The sequence below is a fragment of the Myxocyprinus asiaticus genome, chromosome 43, assembly GCF_019703515.2.
Source record: "Myxocyprinus asiaticus isolate MX2 ecotype Aquarium Trade chromosome 43, UBuf_Myxa_2, whole genome shotgun sequence".
Classification (NCBI taxonomy): Eukaryota; Metazoa; Chordata; class Actinopteri; order Cypriniformes; family Catostomidae; genus Myxocyprinus; species Myxocyprinus asiaticus.
Window position 1 is genome coordinate 13,034,155 of NC_059386.1, and position 21,187 is coordinate 13,055,341.

Below are 21,187 nucleotides of genomic sequence, written 5' to 3' on the forward strand. Positions count from 1 at the left end.
GTCTAGATTTAATCAAAAATGACTTTTTTCAAATAGTGATGGTGCTGTTTTTACATCAGTAATGTCCTGACTATACTTTGTGATCAGTGGAATGCTACTTTGGGGAATTAAAGTACCAATTACCTTCCAAAACAGCAAAATCTGTATGTTATTCCAAACTTTTGGCTGCCAGTGTAACATATATATATATATATATAAAGATTACAGAGATGGTCAAATTCATGAAGCCACATAGTGAAATGTTCATGACAAAATGTCTGCGACAGCTCCCGAGTGCTCTCTAGTGCATGGAATTTACGTCATCGTCTGAATTCACTCACTTCGTTCACTCACTGCCTGCCATTCACTATATAGGAAATAGTGAATGAGTGAACGAGTGGGCGAATTCAGACACAGCTATACACATCTGGGATGGCATGAGGAAGAGTAAACGATGAGAGAATTTTCATTTTCGGTGAAATATCCTTTTGATGGATCAGGACAAAAAAATCACGTCATTGACCCATAGTGTATACTGTACATACATATGTGCTATCACTATTACTTGTGTCTATATATGATATGAAATCATCCATTAGATATTGGCATCCGCATTGGGCACTGAAAAACCCATATCGGTCAACCACTAATGATTATTACCAAAATCAACAAGGGAATAAATCTTAATTTCTCATAAATCTGAAATATTAAAACAATGTTTGCGTCCATACTCTACGTAATGGCTCATCGAATGTCCCAGTGCAAACGTCATTTGAGCAGACCAATGAAACGTCTCCTTTTGCAGGTTGAAAACAAGTTCCCCCGAAGAGGCTCAAAGAACACTTGAACCTTGCAAATCTAGTAGCCTAGGCAGTTGAAGCCGCATATACAACTTTTAACAGGGCTCTTTCCGTGTTTACAGGAGCCGTAGGTTATACCCAAAGCAAAGTTACACTTGTCATTCACATTTTGAAGATTTCAGCACCGGAGCTGTCCAGTTATTCCGCCTTGATGCAAGACGCTTCATTGAGCTCGCGCTTCATCAAACAACGTTGTTTTTCTTCGCTTGCGGAATATTTGGTTGAAGGGGTTACACACAATACGACAAGGCTGTGATATACCGAGGCGCATAGCATTCACTGACGAAAGCGAACCCTTTGAAATGACTGCTGGCCGTGCGTAAAAGGAGCAGAAGAAATCAAATCTCAAGTCCCGGAGCGCCATCTGAATCCGTCCCAGGTTTGTTTTAGGTTTATTTTCACTTTGATACTCAATAAATCAAGGTAATTGTGCTTTTCTAAACTCGTTATTTTAAAACGTCGGTAAATCTGGCAAGAGGCGCAATTAAGACTGACAAGGTAGAATTTTAACGCGCATTTAAATCGCGTCATGAAAGCCCACAACTTACTGTGCACAGACGTAAATATCGCGAGCTAGAAAATTCATGCATCAGTGTTTGGTGTGGGTGCAGAAAAAGCCCCCATGTAGCCTATCCCACCTGTGCGATGTAGGTCGGTGTTGTTAGACGGGTATGGAAGAGAACAACGCATTATTGTTACTCCGCTACGTAATTATTATATATATATATATATATATATATATATATATATATATATATATATATATATATATATATATATATATTTTTTTTTTCTTTTTTTTTTTTTTTTTTTTTTTTTTTTTTTTGCCATTTTGGATGACTGAAATACCCATAGGCTAATATTATTAATGCAGTAACTTTTACAACCCTGACTGAATGTTGCATGCTACATGTTTGCTTTAAGAATGAATATTCAATAAAATTATTAAAACAAATTCTAAAGGTGTGTTATGTGCGCGATGAAGTTATGCACATGCTCCCTGCGCAGCACTGCAGAGGTAAGTTTGCTAGATCAATTTCAGTCTCTCTTAGTAAGACCCTTTTGCATCAGCTCTGACGTCACAGCCCAGGAGCGTGCAGTGTGTTATGTGGTCATTTAGACAAAGTGTGGTGCTTTGACAAATTCTCTCTAAGGTGATTACATTTCAGGGCAAGACATGTAGATGTTTTTTTTGTAGAAGTTTTATTTATCTTTTAGAAACTAGTATTAATTATTATAATATCATTATTAATAACATTGATTATAATAATGGATATTATTCTATTATATAAATATAAAGTAAATCTGAACAGAACATGATTAATCGGAGATATTTCTCATTAAGTGTACTGAATTCTTTGATAACATTTTCAAAATCAGATGGTTTGTGGCAACTCTTGACAACATTGAACATTTGTTTGTTCCATTCCACCCATTAACAGTGTTGTGTGTAATCTGATTACAAAGTAATTCGTTACTTTAATCAAATGACACATTAGCCTACAGTTTAAATTCTTGTAATCAAATAACAGTTACAGTTGATTACTTTTAAGTGCATTGCTTGAGTTACGTAAATTTCTAAAATAATATTATTTGTTTAGAATAAATTTAAAACAAGAATTATGTTCATATCTATGTATGTTTGTGTTTATGTGACAGCTGAAGGGAGAACAACAATGAACAAGGAGGAAATAGAGGCATTATTTTGAGCAGATTTATTGAGCAGAAAAACAAAAACCTTCCTGTGAAAAGTATTTTAGAAAGTAACATAAAAGTAAAGTAATTAGTAATATGATTATAAATAAAACTTTTCAAATGTTTTAATGATATAGATTATGATATATTCTGAGACTCTCAGCCTAAGAAACTGCTTATTTGACATTATATATCTCTGGGTGTAAATAAGGTGGCTGAGAATTATTATTATTTTTTTTTGTGTGTGTGTTGATACGACAAAGCAATCAAAAGTTATAGCATTACAAAAATATCTCTAAGTGTCCAAAAATCTCTCCAAACAAATAAAACAAAATAACTGTACATAAGAACTAATTACACATACAAACACAACGATGACAAAAGGTATGCATAGCATGCAGACATAATTGTAGTAATGAGATTTCACAGAATGAGTGCTTTTTGACACGAGTCTGCATCGAGTGTGTGTCGTGTACTTGGCGCCATCTCCTGGTGGCCATACGTAATATTGTGCTTTGTGTGTGTTATCTTATGATCTATGCATCCGATTACCTTGTGTGGGCTTGTTTGAAATACAATCACCTCCTCTAAATAATGCTATGTGATATTTTATGTTCTGTTTATTTTTCGTGAAGTTATAAGCGAAAATGCAGCACATAAGCAACACCAACATGTATGTCAAAGACATATACTTAGCTATTACTCGCTAAATAATCTGGTTGCAGTAGCGGATTTAGGCATGGGCGACATGTGCAGTTGCCCAGGGTGGCATCTTGCGGAGAGGCGGCACGAGGCACCCACACAGACCCCCCCACCATCAATAACTTTGGGGGCGTTTTGAAGCGGGTTTCGCACAGGGCACCATACAAGCTAGAACCGCCACTGTCTGGTTGTATTATACTCTTCGAGAGCTTTCCAACAATATATGACACATGGCTATTTGATGACTTTGATGTTTTACTGATTGCAATAAAATGTACAGTGCAATTTTGTTTGAATAAATTATCAAAACTGAACACTTCTGATTTGTCCGCAAATTTAAAAGCACTTGTTCAGTTTTGGTTATAATGCCTGTATGCAATGGAAAGTAGAGCTTCTAAGCTTTCAAACGATACCTATTTTATGTTGGTAAAGACTGTAGTTATTAATATATTGATGATTATATTTTCCTGGCGGGCCCATCCAAGCTTAAAGGGTTAAGTAATGTACCCAACACTGCCCATTAATCTATATAGCATTTCCAAATCACCGGGGTCAGAAATGAACCAAAAATGCCTCTGAAAGTGACAAAAATTTCCAAAATATTCCAAATTTCAACCCTAATAACACTAAACATAAACACTCCCAACAACTCCAAATTGTGAAACAGTGATTATACCAAAATCCAAAGTGACTCTGATTATTTAAAATGTATACTAGCAAGTGTTTATTGTGATATGATATCTTGTGCATTATTTACAGCTGCTTTTGCATTTGATGTTGTTTTATAGGCAACAACAGCAATTAAAGTCCAGCCTGAGAATTCATTTCAATTAATTGATTCAGCTCAAGTATTTAAAAAAAGGAAAATACTATTGAACACCCCTCATAAAGGTAAAAAAAAAAATGTCCCTGAAAACTAATTCCAGTCACTATCCCACATCTTCGGGACTGTCCTCCATCTTTTGGTACTCAGTTTTCATCCATCCCTCTTACCCACAATTTACTATGAGTGTCAGCTCTGGATCCCTGCAGACAGTCTCTCTCACAGTGCTCATTGTCAGCTCTTCTCAGAAGATTGCCTGGCACAGACTCAGTGCCTGACAGAAACTGAATGCCAATGTGGGGGCTCCTCTTCCTCTTTAGAGGTATTTACATTCAAATTTCTCCACATTGTGTTGCCTCCATGCCCATGGGCCAGCATGCGAGTGGAATTTCAACAATTGTACTCATAGTTTGGCCCTAACGCTTTGCTTTTGGGCTGCTGAGAGTCCAAGGTCAGATACTATGGGACAAAAAAAGCAGGGACGGTGTTGTGGAACTCAAATGTACAAACTCATATGGCATAGACAGACATAATTATGTGTTTTATCGTTTCGATTTTATTTATAAAGTTTGGTTGCTCACTGTCAGAAGGTGGCCTTAGTGAACTCGTTAGGTTGACTAAGTTCAGACCTTTGCTTTGTGTGCTTGGGGACTGGATATTCACATAAATGGAAAGCATTCCCATGGAAAAAAGAATGCTTTGTAGCTTTCCTATTCACAGAACGGTTCACCACAGAAACAGGTGATAAAAGGCAGTGTTTGTTGGGATTCCAGTCAGCAACAACTGACAGGGCAGAGACAATTTGTAAAAACATGGTATTTTGATAATATATGAGGGGAAAGACCCCTAAACCTGTAGGTGCAGTGCATCACAAACAGTAACAGACAGACTCAAGAGTTTTCACTATACAGCCAAGTATAACACTGCTGAATTTAAAGACTCCATGAAATCAAAATTGAAGTTTTGTGGCTTTTAGTCCATGTCTGCTTTTAAGACATCCATATGAGAGTGTACTTCCTGGGAAACAGAAAATAATACTGATGACTCATCCTGCACTAATCAGATTTTATCCAATCAATTCCTCTCTAGAAAGAGAATGACCCCTTTTTCACCTGCAACTTACTATCAATGTATTTTTTAAAACATAACCATAATAACAATACAATAACAGACAAAGTAAGCATATCCAAATATAAAGAAAACAATAACGAAAAAAAGCAAAAATAAAAATCCAACATTCATACAACAGCAAATACAGATTCATAATATTCTATATACTCCATTCTTGATTAATTTAAGAGATATAATTGTATTAAAGATACATGCTTGTTACAAAATGATTTATAAAACAGAGTAGATTAAGATATTCTACATTTCTGAACATTATAGGGATGCACTGATAAGAAAATTTGTAGCCGATACCGATACTGAACTAACAAAAACCCATAGGCTGCTACCGATAATTTGCCATTACTTAAACCAGATCACTGCTGGACTTTGGAATTATCCTTTAAAAAATTTACAAAAAGGTACAAAAGCTTTTCACTGTTCTAACAATAAATGATTTCCATTGAACCTGGATCTGATATGTTGAACGTATGACAGGCCAAAATGTTTAAGAGAGACACAATAAAAGATAAATAGAAAAAATCAAAACTATATATGATAATATGATGATTAGGGGTGCCACAAGATCTCACGATATTAAAATGTAACAATATTTCTCACTGAGGTGAAAAGCTGTCTCACGATATCAGCATGACGGAGTGTGGGGGTGAAATTAGCATAGAAGATGCCCCCGCCACTTTTAAATAGTTTGTGTGGCAGCATTTTAGGTACCCGGTGGAAACAATAAACGGCGTCAGAGTGACAGACAAGTCACGAACGAAGGCTGTGTCTCGTTTGGAAGGCTGCATCCTCCGGAGGTCGCATTTGTCGGCCGCAGTTGTCGGCCGCATACGTCATCGAGGCTGTCCGTTTCATTTAATTTGTTTTCTCCTTATTTTTTATTTATTGTCAATGCTTTTTATGTATATGCACTTACATTTATACAATTGTTAACCTTTTTTGCATTCCCAATAAAAAAATAAAAATTAATAAAAATGAAACGAGACGACATACACGGCCGACAAATGCGACCTCCAGAGGACGCAGCCTTCCAAATGAGAGACAAAACAAACAAACATTATAATAAAGAATGAGTAAGTGTTTCAAAACTTTTGACCGGTAGTGTATATAGTGTTAAAATATCGTCTCGCCTCGTTCTCGTGAACCCAGTATCGTGTATCGTCTTGTCTCGTGAGCTAAGTGTATCGTCACACCCCTAATGATGATTGATATGAAAAATGTTTATTTTGTACTTCTAAAACATTTTTGCACTTTTGGTTTTGCAGTTTTAAAACAACAGAACTCACATTTTACATGCACAGTATGTCCTGTATGATAGAACATTACAAATTCATACTATGCATATGTTGGGCATATTCACAGAAATGTCAACCACATCATGGAAAAATTAAAAGTTTTAACCAAAGGAACAAAACCCCCTTTTAAATTAGGGCTGGGCGATTAATCAAATTTTATTTTCAATTTACGATTTTGACTTCCAACAATTATGAAAACAAGATAATCGAGATAAAACGATTATTGTGCTGCATTTTGTTTGGCAATGAAACTCCCCGGTGTTATATCTTTAAAGCATCCTTTATTAAAGTTCAAATAATAAGGAAGCAGTTTATGAAAATGAACTCAGAAACTGGCATTTCTCTGTGCGGTCAGCGCCGCGTCTATGAGTTGCGTAAAGTAACCGGGGAAGAGACTGAATCTTCTCCCGGCTGATGCACACTCTGGTGCCGGGACGCTCGTCACTCACGCGTTTGCTGCAGCTAGATTATAACATGATGGCTCGCAACGTAGTGAATCATAATATATGTGTCACATTTACTGTGTGTATCTTATCATAAAAGAAAATCGGTGATACGCAGCTCTATTAAGAAGAGAAAGTTTGTTTTTTGTGAGTTAAAGATGGACTGAAGTGATCATAAAGGTGAGAGAGTGTAGTCTTAGTCCATTATACACTGGAACAAAATACGTTTTTGATTAGCATTTTTGTCGTGTTTTCCAAAATAATATCTAAATCTCCTTTAAAACAATGTACATTTACTTCAGGAGCTATACTGCAGAAGAAAAAATAAATATCGGAGAAAGTTGAATACAATATTTAATCAGGGCTCGACATTAAAGCTTGTCTGGGACAAGTGGATTTTTGAAGGGGCAAGTGGAAGAGAATTTTACTTGCCCGACTGGACAAGCAGACTGATTAAAACGTCAATAACAAAATAATAACCGACTATATTTGTGATAGCCTAGGCCTGTGTCACTTATTAGAAAGTTCATATTCTTATTCTGCTGTTGAAAGTAATCCAGAGCACGTACTTTTATAATTCGTTAGCGATCTAGTAACAGCTGCGCCCTGTTTGATTGACAGGCGGCGTATGTGTGTGTGCTGAACATGCACATGTTCCGAAAATGCTCGCACTAATGTGCACCTGAATGGTCAAATACATTTAAAAATTCTGCCAAAATGCCCGTCTTGGTGAGTTATTCATGTAAACACAGAGTGATGTCTAAAGTGAAAGTAAACAGCGGAGAAAAAAGCGGATTTGTATTAAAATGTCGGACTTGTAAGTGTAAATGTAAGCTAATAGACCTGCTGCTGTCTAGTGTGTCATTATAATAATCAAACAACCTGAACAAGAAAATGAGAAAACACTCACTGCTCTTGACTGAATAACTTTAGTGGCTTTAAAAAGTATTAATGTATTATAATCATACAGTGAAGACCAGTAGTAGTTTTATGTTGCATTTCATTCTGAATGTTTACTTGAATACTTGAAACTGCTGTTAAAAACTTCTAAAGCTGTTAAAAAAGCACTGATCTTAATTTGTATTTTTTATTCTATTATTTTTAATCTTTCTATTCATTGCTGTTTTGTATTGTTATTTTATTACTGACTGTTTACTAGTCTTGAATAATTATTTAAGAACTTCTTCTATAATTAACATATTAGTTAGTGTTATTATTTGTTGTAGTTTTGAAGCTGATATTGAGATTTATCAAATTTGACTACCGACTACTGAAATTTTGGTATTGTGATAATGTATAGCCTTTATTGTACATGGTAGATCTTGCTGTAATAACATGATGAAAAAGTAGATCTCATTCCATAGAAGTGTGAGCACCCCTGCTGTAAATGGCGATTGAGGCTTTTCTTTATTTGACTACCATACGTAACATAAAATAATTATCATATGACAATAGCCTCCTCCCCTACCCGGTGCAGTTTACATTTCAAGTTCAAGGAAATCCACTGTTAAAAAGACAAGTTTTTTAAAAAAGTTCAATAAATGCATGATGTTTCCAAAGTCAATGAGTAATCATGTTAAATAATCGTGATCTCAATAGTGACCAAAATAATGTGATTATGATTTTTGCCATAATCAAGCAGCCCTATTTTAAATTATGCATTATAGTAGCATAATGGACAATGGATAATGCCGTCCAGACCACTAGAGGGTGCCGCTTGCTCATACAGTGCTGACTGCAGACTATATTTTAAAATGAAGCCTTTTAAAGGGGTCATGAAATGCTCTTTTTTATAGTTTCATTATCTTTCCTGAGGTCCACCGATAATGTTAGTAAAGTGTTTGTTTTTTTTCTTCTCACCAAAATAGTCACAATTTAATAATATATGATCATTTTCCACCCTGTTTTTGTCCCTCTGTCTGAAACACTCGGTTTTGGCCTAAGTGCCTTCTTAAAACTTCAACGTAAACACCCACTGTTATGATTGGCTAACATCGTGCAGACCCTTGAAATCAGCCATTTTTGAAACTCATTCGGAAGAGAATGAACAAGCACCAAAACATTATACAGTTCACGGTTTACATATAACGAACATCCAACACATTGCATCTGAATATATTAAACTGTTCATCTCAAGCACAACTGTTAACACTCATACCCTGTCTACAGTGGACGCGAGAGGCGCGTTGCTTCAAAAGCAATAGAAGAACCCATTATAATCGATGCTGTTGTGGCACGTCATGGCAACAGTAAACAGGTGTCCCATTCTATTTTGCGCTGGTGCTATTACTGCCGTTGCCAACAACACAAAGAAACATTTTAGAAAGTTTGTGTTGACGCGCCCTGTGTAGACAGCCTCAAGCCATTGCGTCGCGTAGCATCAGCGGACACATCCAATGTAAACAGCAGCATTATAAACAATTAAACAACCATGACTTTTGAAATATTAATGAATGGAACTATTTACTTACCAGTCCCACCAGGATTTCGCAGCACTTTTTCCTGATTTTTGCGGCCCAAAATGACTGAATTTGCTGCAGATTTTCTCAAATTTTGCGATGCAATTTGCAGTGTTGTTTTGCAGTGAAAACTCACAAATCATCATTATATATCTCTGTAATTGTGTTAATTACATGTAAATGCAATTACATGTAATATTTTAGTGCACAATAACTGAATATGCAGTTAGCAAGAAAAAAAAAAAGAATTACACACAAAAATAGGCTACCATACATTTAGGTACGCACACAAATCTGCCAAATAAACCTTATATCTAGGGGGGTCCGGGGGCATGCTGCTCCTTGAGATTTTTTTTTTTTGTGTGTGTGTGCAAAAAACAACACCAAAGCATTCAATTCTGGTGACTTTGAGATAAGCATTTGTTTTATTTTCTTGAGTATGAGTAGCAGTCATGTAACTATTGGCTAAAGCATTTCTTCCAGTAACCGTTACGAATAGACGAATAGAGCAGAACGCAGGTGTCTCAAGACGCGTTTTTATCAGTTGAAGTTCTTTTAACTTGACACAGTGTCTTAAAATGTAGCATTCCTGTGAGAGATGCTAAAAACACAGTGAAACGTGACGCAATTGTCAAAAGACATCCATCTAGCGAATGTTTACATGGAAAATGATTGAAAATCAGCGTGAGCGGACGCAAAAACACGTTCAGTATGAACCTTGTTCACAAGACACAGCACTAGCTGAAGTTTCTCAAAGTTACCTCTAAAAAAGACAGACTTTTGTTTCAGATGACTGTAGGCAAGTTTCCACTTTATTCAGCACTGTTTGTTCTCTGTATTCGTAAATATCCCAATACTGTTTTACTGTGTGAGAAACTGCTCAAAATGATTCAGTGAGAGAGCAGTCTGAACAAATTGTACTGAATCACGAATCGATTCAGACTGTTTTGCAAGTCTGTTTGGCCAATTCACTGAAACCGACCGACTCAGAAGATTTATTCATTCACAAATTGGGCATTGCTAGTTCTTATATAATACAGAAATACGGGACACATTTCATGATTGGTGAAATATTCTGAGAGTAAATATTTCTCAGGGCAGTCGGAGCGCTCATGGTACGCACAGTGCGTACTGCCGCACAGCTGCAGGCGCCACTGTGTAGAAGTGACCTTTTTATATCAGTAAAAAACATTAATCTTCAGCATAAATTGCCATTTTCAGATTCGTAGCCTACTGTATTAAGCACTTCAGATTAAATCACAAATTACTACACAACTAACTGGGATTTTAAGTGAATGTTAGGGATTCTTTGTATAAACGCAGGTTTTGTGTCTCATTTACAGCATGCAGGGTGAAGATTAAAAGCTAGATTTGTGAATGCCGGTTTTTCCGCATTAACGTGAGAATGAAAAATAATACAAATTTAATATGACATGTTCTTAGGAGTGCCAACCCTTCTACATATTGTGGCTGTTAATATTTCTGGATTATGCATTTGAATTCACAGATTTTTTACAAAGTGCATTACTAATTAATTATAAATCAACCATTGATTTTTCATATCAGCGTTTTCAAGATTATAACCAATATACTGATGGTTTTCATTTGGTCAATAATTGGCCCATAAATATTGACAGCTGATACATCGGTGCATCCCTAGTGAATTTAGAGTTTGCCTGTCAAAATCATAGCAATTGACTAGCAGGTAGCAAATCATGGTTCATGGCAGTGACATAACTAAAGCCTATTAGTGTTTTAAAAGAAAATAGAGAAGCCCTTCAATATGTCCCGCTCAATCTTTCAGTTTAATAAAAAATACATCAACACAGGAAAAAAACCTTCAGCTTGTCTCACCACTTCATGGGGTTTTTAAACCCTGCATTATTCCTTCAGAACATGATGACAATCATGCTGATTTAGTTCTGCATCTAAACATCATTGTGAAATGTAAAGCTAGACTACATTGCTTCATTTCTATTGGCTACAGATCAGTCATGCATGTATAGAGAGCATAAGTATGCAGAAAGATGTAATTTAATTGAACATCTAGAAGAAACAAGGGTTGTCGCTTCAATACTACTAAACCATAACACCACTCGGCTAAACATTAGAAGCCAAGGTGTCCCGGATGTCCCAAGTGTCCTCAAATAAATTGGCTTTAAACTCCAATTCTCAGCCTAATTTGATCAGATAAAATTTCATACAGTACAAGAATGTTGACATGATATTGGAAAAAAAACACTGAATACCCAAACCTTCTCTGAAATAAATGAGATTTAATTATTGTGAAAGGGACCTGGTTGCTCAGCGTCTTTACACAAATGTCTGGTTTGTTTTCCGACCTCCTTTTGTCTTTACTTAAGGACATAGTTTATCCAACCATCCATCCATCCATCCATCCATATTAAATTAATTACATTTGATATTGAATGGATGCATTTTATGAATGATTTTTTGTGATTCTTTGAATTATAAAACCATGTTAGACAAAGTTAAACTACAATTGTGTCTCATTGTAGCTTTAAATGAATTATTATGATGAAAAAAGATGTCACATTGCCCTACCCCCAAGCAGCCTTGTTAATTTCTTTTTCAGTAGAGTCGTCTGTATTTTTAAAGGAGGTCTAGCTGCACTGTGAGTGTTAGTTAGACAGCTGTTGCCTAAAACTACAACTGAGCCTTTGAGCTTATTAGAAAAATGTTTCACTCATTTATTTCTGTGAAATTGCTGACTCTCTGCATCATCTGTAATGTGAAAAAATGCATTCCTAAGTCTGTTCATTCTCAGGGACTGCAGGGTTTCCCTGGTGAAATACAAATATCCAGCTATAAGTATCAATTTCAAGAAGTGAATTTTGTGTTTGACTGTGCATGGATTGAAATAAAGAATTATGGCAGCAGCTACTTGCACTAAGTGCAAATAGCGATAGATGCTATTTACACTTCTAAATAAATACAAACATACAGTATCACTGCAGTGTGTTTATCTTGTTTATTTAGAGTCCCACAGACACCCTACACCAAACCCTACCCCTAAACCTAACCCTAACCTTACCTTACAAAATTATCCATAGTTTTACTACAGTAACCATAGTATCACTATTGCATTGTATTTTGTAGTAAAATCATAGTCAACCACAAAATTAAACATGGTTACTATATTAATGCTATATTAATGTAGTAACACCATGGTTAAGTGCATTAAATCTATGGCCAAAAAGTATGGTTACTACAATATTATTATTGTAAAAGCATTGTTAATTTGATCCTTATCAAACCTTTCTCTCAACTCCCCACCATGTCAAAAAAAAAAAAAATAAATAAATAAAAAAAAAAGAAAAAAAAAAAGAAAGAAAAAAGAAAAAACAGAAATCAACCTTTATATTTATTTTTATTTATTATTATAAGTAATATTAAATTAAATATTAAGAGACAGGAGACAGTATGGGATAAAGTGGGACAAAGAAGGGAATTAAACACAGGACATCCGCTTTAAAAACTCTTTACACACTAAGCTATTGCAGTGACACTTGAGGGCACAGTTTGACTTTAATTTAGCTGTTTCCAGTAGACCACTGGAGTGCAAATAGCCCCGCTGTGTGGCAGGTGCTATTTAAACCTAGTGCAAATTGTCACCCCAAAGAAATATTTATTTAGTGTATGGTTTAGGGATGGGCATTTTCAAGTAGTAGTCGAGTACTCTAACCCACAAAAAAAGAAAAAAAAAAGAAAGAGTAATTGTTTATTTGTAAATTAAAATATCAGTTAAAAATATCAAGTATGACATATCTACACAAAATTAATATTTTGTTTTATTTACAAACATTACCAAGAACGGTTTCAAAATAAGCTGACTTTAACAAACTATGCTTTTCTTTTGGGGAAAAAAATTCAATAAACAATATGCATTAATGATAATAATAAAAAAACCTGGAGCTTACATAGAAACCAATACTGATGGCATTAAGGTAATGCACATACATTAACTACATAAAAATGCTATAACAGTTTTATTATTTTACATGTATTATTCAGAAAAACAAGTAGTGAAAGTTAGATTTTATAAAATGTGCTCTGCCCTTGATCAACTATTTAACACATAAGCTTGAATAAGCTTCCGAGTTTCTTGTACCGCTTCTGATTTTCTTTCCACCATAAAAACAGATCCTTGGTATGCATGACTCCAACAAGAACCAAATATCAGAGTAGAATTCAATAAGAGTCAAAATATTACAAGTATTGCCACAAGATGCCAATATGTCTCCTTCTCTCATCCAATACCTCAATGACTCAATTGTAACTATGAGATTTGGTGAGAGGTTAAGAGGAAAGCACAGGATAATTCAGCATTGCCCATGGCAGACAAATGCGCAAAAGAAAATAAATTTGTGATATTCGAGTAATAATTATAATAATAATTAATAATAATTCCTTACATTCATATAGCACTTTTCTAAGCACTCAAAACACTTTACATAGTATAGGGGGAATCTACTCAACCACCACCAGTGTGCAGCATCCACCTGGATGATGCGACGGCAGCCATAGTGCGCCAGAACGCTCACCACCCACATTCAATTCAGGGATGGAGATTATTAGGAGGCCATGATAGATAAGAGCCAATGGGGAGAGTAGTGTTTTTATTAGTTGACTAGCTGGTGCAGAATGAGTACTCAATTAGTCGATTACTTGTGCACATCACTAAGATGGTTTCCTTGAGGTGTCATTTATGAGCTAACTGTATTTGTAAAACTATTTGTAATTATTTATGAGGGATTTTAAACCCTTGATTTTTTTTCATTATATCTGTCAGAGGTATTGAAAGTTATTACATTTTGATAAAAGATTGTGACAACAAGAGACAAATTTTCTTTGGAATAACACAAATTAATCATGCGCACCAAGACCAGGTATAAAGAAAGTAAACGGTATATTTTGATTTTATGTTAATTAAAAGGTGATGTTAATTTTAATTCGATGTTACAATACTTTCTCCTATCCTATCTTAATATTGGTGGATTTCCCTGAAATGTATAAACACTATGGCTGTGTGATGCTATCAAAATTTTGCTCTCTTTGTTCGAGTATCCTAACTAATCCAACATAGCAACATTAGCTTAGCCAATGGTGTGAGGATGGAACTATCTGTTGGAATGATCAATGGCAGATGGGGGGAGTGCTTGGTAATTGGCAATTCCATTTGGTGACACCAATGGCCCAAAAATGTATCTATTGTTACACATTTAATTTAGCGTTGATCATTTTGTCTCTTGTCTTTTAAAAATATTGCAAAACTACGGTTATAAGCTTGGTCAATTACATTAATTGTAATTTCACTATTTAGTAGTTAGATTAAGAAGCTGCTAAAAGGAGCAACATTGCATAATAATAATAATAATAATAATAGTAATAATAATAATAATTAAAAACTGAGTACACATTTGTCCATTGGAGAGTGACATCTGTACTTCTCCATTTTTGAAAAGCACCAGTCGCCACTGGACTGTAAATGTTATAATCTGTGCTGAAAGCACTGTTGCAGTGGGGTTTCTGGTCAAAAGTCATTATCATGAGGTTTTCACAAAGGGATTGACTCAGACATTGTAACAACTGCTCTATAGCCAGAGAGATTTTCATCTTTTATGCTCTAAGTAGTGACCTGCTGTATCCTCTCTCTTCCTCTGCCTCTTGCCTCTGAGGACTCTTCATCCATCTGTATATATTCATAAAGTATGTCTAACAGTTCCAGTTCTATCCTCAAATCGTTCAGGGAGCGTCTGATGCATATTGCATACAGAAAGGGCAATAGCTGACTGCAGTTTCAATCTGATTGTCTGGCTTTTATGCAATTTCCGGCTGTTATGGTGCATCTTGCTCAAAATTACGTGTACACTCTTCCAGGCTGATACATTCATCTTCTGAGGAAAAAATATTTTTTGAACTTTATTCGGCTTTGTTCTCAGAGTTAAGTTCTTTTAAGATTTTCCTGCCCCTTAACACAACCTAAAAAGTTTAACAGTTTACATGTCGGTCTGGTGGGCTTTCCTGTCTAAGTGGACACTTTGATTAAGCTGCTGAAGTGGTCAAGATTTGGCTGGTTAGCATGGTCCAGTTAGCCCCTGCTGGTAGATGAAATACACAATTACGTCTGCAAAAAGCATATTTCTTTATTGATGGCTATTAATTTTGATAGTGTTTTGATAAAAAAAAAAAAAAAAATTATGCAAAAACCCAAAACCATAAATCACAACATTTCTTTATATAACATGAAAAAGACTTGTGTTTTTCCATGTCTGCTGCATAAAGTGTTATAAACCTGTCACATGACATTTACAACTCAGCTGACTGGCTCACAGTTGTTTCCATAACTGAGTGCCCACAATAAAAGATTGAGTTTCATTAAATTTTTATTTATTTATTTATTTTTATTTTTTTGTAGTTAACAAAACAAAGCAAAACAAGACAAAACAAAACACATTAAATCAGATGTTTGCAAATTTAATCCAAACCACATCCATATGCGTAGATACTTATATAACCACTTAAATCAGATTTTTTGGATTGCATCTCAGTCTGAACAGTCAGGAGGTGCGTTTCCCAAACAATGACGAAACTCACTGCTTAACCACATAGTACGATGCATTGTTGGAGAAATTAACTAGCTAGTCATGACTATACCCCGAAACTGTAGTAACTATGTTGCACATCCATCATTTGAACCACAAAGGTTGAACAACATGTCGTTAATGACGTTACACAGGGGGTGGACATCGTTTCACTTCGCCTCAGCAAAGTGAAACGATGTCCACACAGCAAACTAATAAAGAACTATGCTTCAAACCACAGGTAAAAAGCTGTAGTTCCAACCACACAAATTTGCGATGCCATTTGTGAAACACCAAATCGTTGAACTATGTTGGCAACGATGCTTTTGGGAAATGCACCCCAGATCAGATTTCAAACAGTTTTTTCCTCATTCGGGTCGCTTAGTAATACTGACGGCTACTCTCAGTTGTTGTATAAGAAAGTCTTTTGGCACTACATTATTACAGCATTATTACAGCAACCAATGTATGCACACCGAATATTGACAACACTATCTTAAAAAGGGTCTGATTTCATCACATGCAAAATGACAGTGCGGATAGTCAGTCTTAAAGATCAGATTTGAAAACCAAATTGGATTTGTTGAGAACTTCTTGCTGCAAAGTGGACCAGACTTTATAGCAGTAGTTAAAAGTCTGCTTACTTGAGAGACTATAACATTGCTGACCAAAATGGGGGAAAACATTCGGGATCAAATTCAGATTTTTCTAAATTCTACTTCTCCTCAAAGGCATGTTCTCCACCAATCTCTACTCTGGTGTACAGTATACTGTACAAAAACCAGTCAGCTTATGAGTACATTTCTTTTTATTGACTTAAGGGAGAAATTATATCATTATCAGACAGTAATATATGCTGTTTGTAGCCAGCCGCGAGACTGCGCCCAAATGAGACACATGAATTAATTCAGCGACAAGACGATAAACCACACCTCCCTCAGCCAGCTGATGTATCTATCAGCCAGAGTGGCAATATGAGTGCCAGAACACATTGAGCGGTAACAGGGTAAAGTACATCACAGTACCCAGGGTAATCACTGCAGTAATCTCTCTGTCACTCCCAGGCCTTTGATGAGATGCCGTTTAGGACCACCTCCTTGACTTCAATCATAATTAAAGTTCATATTATGGTGTGGTTCATTTACTGTAGGTGGGAGCAGAGAGAGAAAAGAGGACATGTGGGTCAAAGCTTGGGTTGATAGTAGAGTACGAACAAGTGGGGGAAGGCAATATCTGTTGAAATTCACAAGTGTGCTGCCTCATTGCATTTAAAAGGCAAGAGAATGGCATCTGAAGTAGTTTCACACCATTACCCTGATTAAACAATGAATAAATAGAGCTAGCATGCAAAATTATTTGCTTTGGACAAGCTAAATTAGACATTAATGTCCATCACAAGGATGGCTTGGACTAAGCGAAAAACTTTTGATGAAAATATCCTTTACATTTAGTCAGTGTTTCACAATGTCATATTCATAAATTTTAGTACATTTTATATATTATATATAAATGTTTAGATGAACTTAGTCGATGGAAATAAAATTTTAGTTGACAAAATTGTGCGAAATTACAAAAATATATATCAGACCAAACTTCAACCAAATCTTCAAACATTTTGAAACATTTATAAACCTTTAATTATGTATCAAACATATTAAAGATTTATCAACATGAAAAAACTCTCCCGAAAACCTGAGCAACTGAAATAATAGCATATTATGAATATACTGAAGTATTTTCTACTTTTGCTGGCTGAAAATGTAGCATGCTAACCAGCCAAATTTGAACCCCTTGTTTTCAAATCACAAAATCTTGTGATTCAACAGCTTTGCATTGGTTTTGCACCCTGTTCATACTGCAATCACAAGTCGCCACATGGTGCCATTAGCAATGATTGATGAACTGTGATGGCAGCGCACCAATAAAAGAAGGTCTTATAGCGATCAATCACATGAGTCACAGCTTAGGAGAAATCTGTAGATAACGTCAGCGAGAGACTGTATTTTGCTACACATTAGCTGTGGTTCACAAAATCTTCTTGATCCAGTATGTGGGTGTATATTTTTCGGTAATAGCAATGATTTGGAGCCAGAGTTGATAGATCTGGGCTTGATTTGAGTCTCATTACTCGTTGTGTAACAGGCCACTAACACCAACGCAACATGCAATGAACACAGTCTCTCTTTATGTTATTAATATAATCTAGGATTTGTAGCTTATGTCTGTTGAACCCTCTGATGTCTGTTGCTTGTGTCACATCTGGTTCCTCTCACACTTTTGGATGATTATACTGTAGCCTATAATATATGCCTCATGATTACTACATTAAGGTAAGTCTTTAATTAGGGGAACCTTTCTGTCACTTAGGATGATTTTAACCCTCATGTTCTGTATGGGGTTTTAGAGACCCCAAGGCCATTTTAATAGCTTGTAAAACTTTAAAGTATTAGGTTTATACTTCATGACTTTTCTTATTCTTATGAGAACTGATGATAAACATAATTTCAACTTGATATCACACTTCAAGCATCCTCAATGAAAAATGTAACGTTACTTATGTTTGGAGTCCCAGAGACCCCACATCAAAACATGAATACATGCAATGAATACACTCCTAGATACACTCCTGCCAGTTGGTTATTTTTACTCGTGTATTTATTACACATTCATACATTTAACACATTATTGTGTTTTTGCTGCCGTCAAATTGACCCCAAACAGAAATACATTTACCTGGCACATTTCTAAAAGTGCATGTCGACTTTGTGATACAACAGAGGTATAAAGCTTCAATAATATCTGCCCACTGGGTTTTGAGTATTTGAGAGGAACAAAAGAGGTTCATTTCAAAATTATTATAACACATACATCACTGGGGTCTGTGGGACCACAAACATGAAAACAATAAAGACATAAAAATAATGCTTAAAAACAATCAAGTTTAGTTTTAATGGATATATTATAATAGCTTTAAAAAAATTTTTTTGATTTTTGAGTGTTGAAAGGTTACATTTACCTGAAATTCAGTATTTTGGGCTTGTCCACAACCCAGGTTTTTATTTTGATTTTTTTTTTTTTAACTTCCTTTCTATATAAAAGATCAGAAAGTGCTGAAATCAGGAAACTTTTACATTTCACTTTTAGATTAAATGAGAAGTGACAGGAAGTACATCTTTTTATTAGCGCAACAGAATAAGGGTTTGAAGATATAAAATAGAAGATATTTTTATATGTAAAAGATCTATATTTTTTACTGTACTTTTTAAGATTTTATGATCTGGGAGTATTTTCCTTTTTATATGTAATTACTAAATCGATAGGCTATGTATGGCACTGAAAAAAAAAGATTTTGTGGTGATTTAAAAAATAGCAGAAAAGATTAAGTACCTTCTACTTGAATAAGTTAAAGCGTTAATTAGAAAATATTAAGTACATTTATGTGTTATGCTGTGGCCAGTGTCAAAATAAAAGTTCCTCAAGAAATACTGTATGAACTGTACAGAATGAACCTGGCGTCCTCCATATTTCCTGTTCATTCAGACAACAAAGCACTTGATACAGTGCTAGACTGCTTAGTAAACTTTACTTGAAACGGTGTATTGCAAAGTAAACTTTACTTGAGAATTTTTATTAAAGCCACCAAAAATTGTGTGAAGCATTTACTTGGAAATACGGTCTGTTAAATTTACTAGCAATTTCTACGTGGAGTACACCCCACTCCGTATTTTTTTCAGATTGAAGAATTTTAATTCAGAAACGATTCATTTATTTTTCTTTTCCTTTTAAAGGGGTCATGAAATGCTATTTTTTTTAAAATAGTTTTATTATCTTCCATGAAGTCCACTGAAAATGTTGGTAATGTTTTTTGCACCAGAACAATCATAATTTAGTAATATAAGATCATTTTCCACCCTGTATTTGACCCTCAATCTGAAACGCTCAGTTTTGGCTTAAGTCCCTCTTTAAAACTTCAAAATAAACGGCCACTGTTCTGATTGGCTGACAGCGTGCAGCCCCTCGAAATCAGCCATATTTAAAACTCAATTGGAAGAGAATGAATAAGCACCAACTTATTATAAAAATAATTTCAGGGTTTACACATAACGCACATCCAACGCATTGCATCCGAATATATTAAACTGTTCATCTTAAGCACAGCTGTTAACTCTCAGCACTATAAATGACATTTGAAATGTTCATGAATGAAACTGTTTACTTACTGTTTTGCACCGGGTTTTTTTTTTTAGCTGCCCTATCCTTCAGTAATAGTTGCTTGGCAAAGTTTGAATTGTATTATGTCTGGTTCACAAGCAATCCACACTGATATGAGCTAAAAAAGCATGCAATCCACGCTGAAATAAAGACATGTCCACATGACGCACATACATAGTCCAAAGCACGGTGTGAACAAGACGCACACATACAGCATCACCTCGCCAGAAACGTATAAAAACACATTTTTCATACACCAACAATTAAAAATAACGCAGATGGGCAAAAGAACATGTCCATGACGTGTTTTTGCTCAAAACAACAAGAGGCAGAACAGCTAAATGAAACCGAGTTGTAGTCTTCAGAGTTGTAACTTGACACTGCGTCTTTTAAAAGTGGCCCAAGATATGTATAAAGCGGTCAAAGATGCCTGTCTAGTGCATGAATATATACAAAGATATTCCAAAATAGTCCAGATGGGTCCCCTTTGGTGTTCAGACAGCAAATGTCTATGTCCTACTTTCTCTCACTCTGAGTACGAACTGAAGCAACAGTGGGTGGGGCCAAAGGTGTGATGATTTTAAGTAGGTGTTATTGTTTTTTGCTGTAGAGGTGGTCATTAATTAATGTACCTCATGTGACATAGGGTAGTCGCTAAAGTAGAGAACAAGGCCTTTTTGCAGCTTGGTTTCAATAAATGCTTTTATTGCATTGAAGATTAAGTTTTGAGTTCTGAAATTTACAGTGTTTTTATAGTAGAAAGACCTCTTACATGTCAAAATATCAAGGAAAATTTGATTCCTCATAACATGACCCTTTAAATTCAGAGTTAATTGACTGCTAGCTAACGTGATTAAATCCAAGTCTTATTCAACATTTTCTCTGAAAAAACAAACTTAAAAATGTTATTACCATCACGTCATTAGCATCTCACACAATTATCTGTTAGGTAATTATCGGACTGTAATCTGTTCAAGTTCCAGTTC

The 21,187-nt window shown here is 35.3% G+C and overlaps 1 protein-coding gene across 1 annotated transcript in view; it reads left to right on the forward strand.

Moving 5' to 3' along the window:
* The first annotated feature begins 844 nt into the window (after positions 1–844).
* LOC127434014 (PHD finger protein 24-like) overlaps positions 845–21,187 on the forward strand; it is a 61,680-nt gene continuing 41,337 nt past the window's right edge. Inside the window, exon 1 of the mRNA XM_051686434.1 lies at positions 845–1,218. The gene's annotated coding sequence lies outside the window, so the exon portion shown is untranslated. The remainder of the gene's footprint in view (positions 1,219–21,187) is intronic.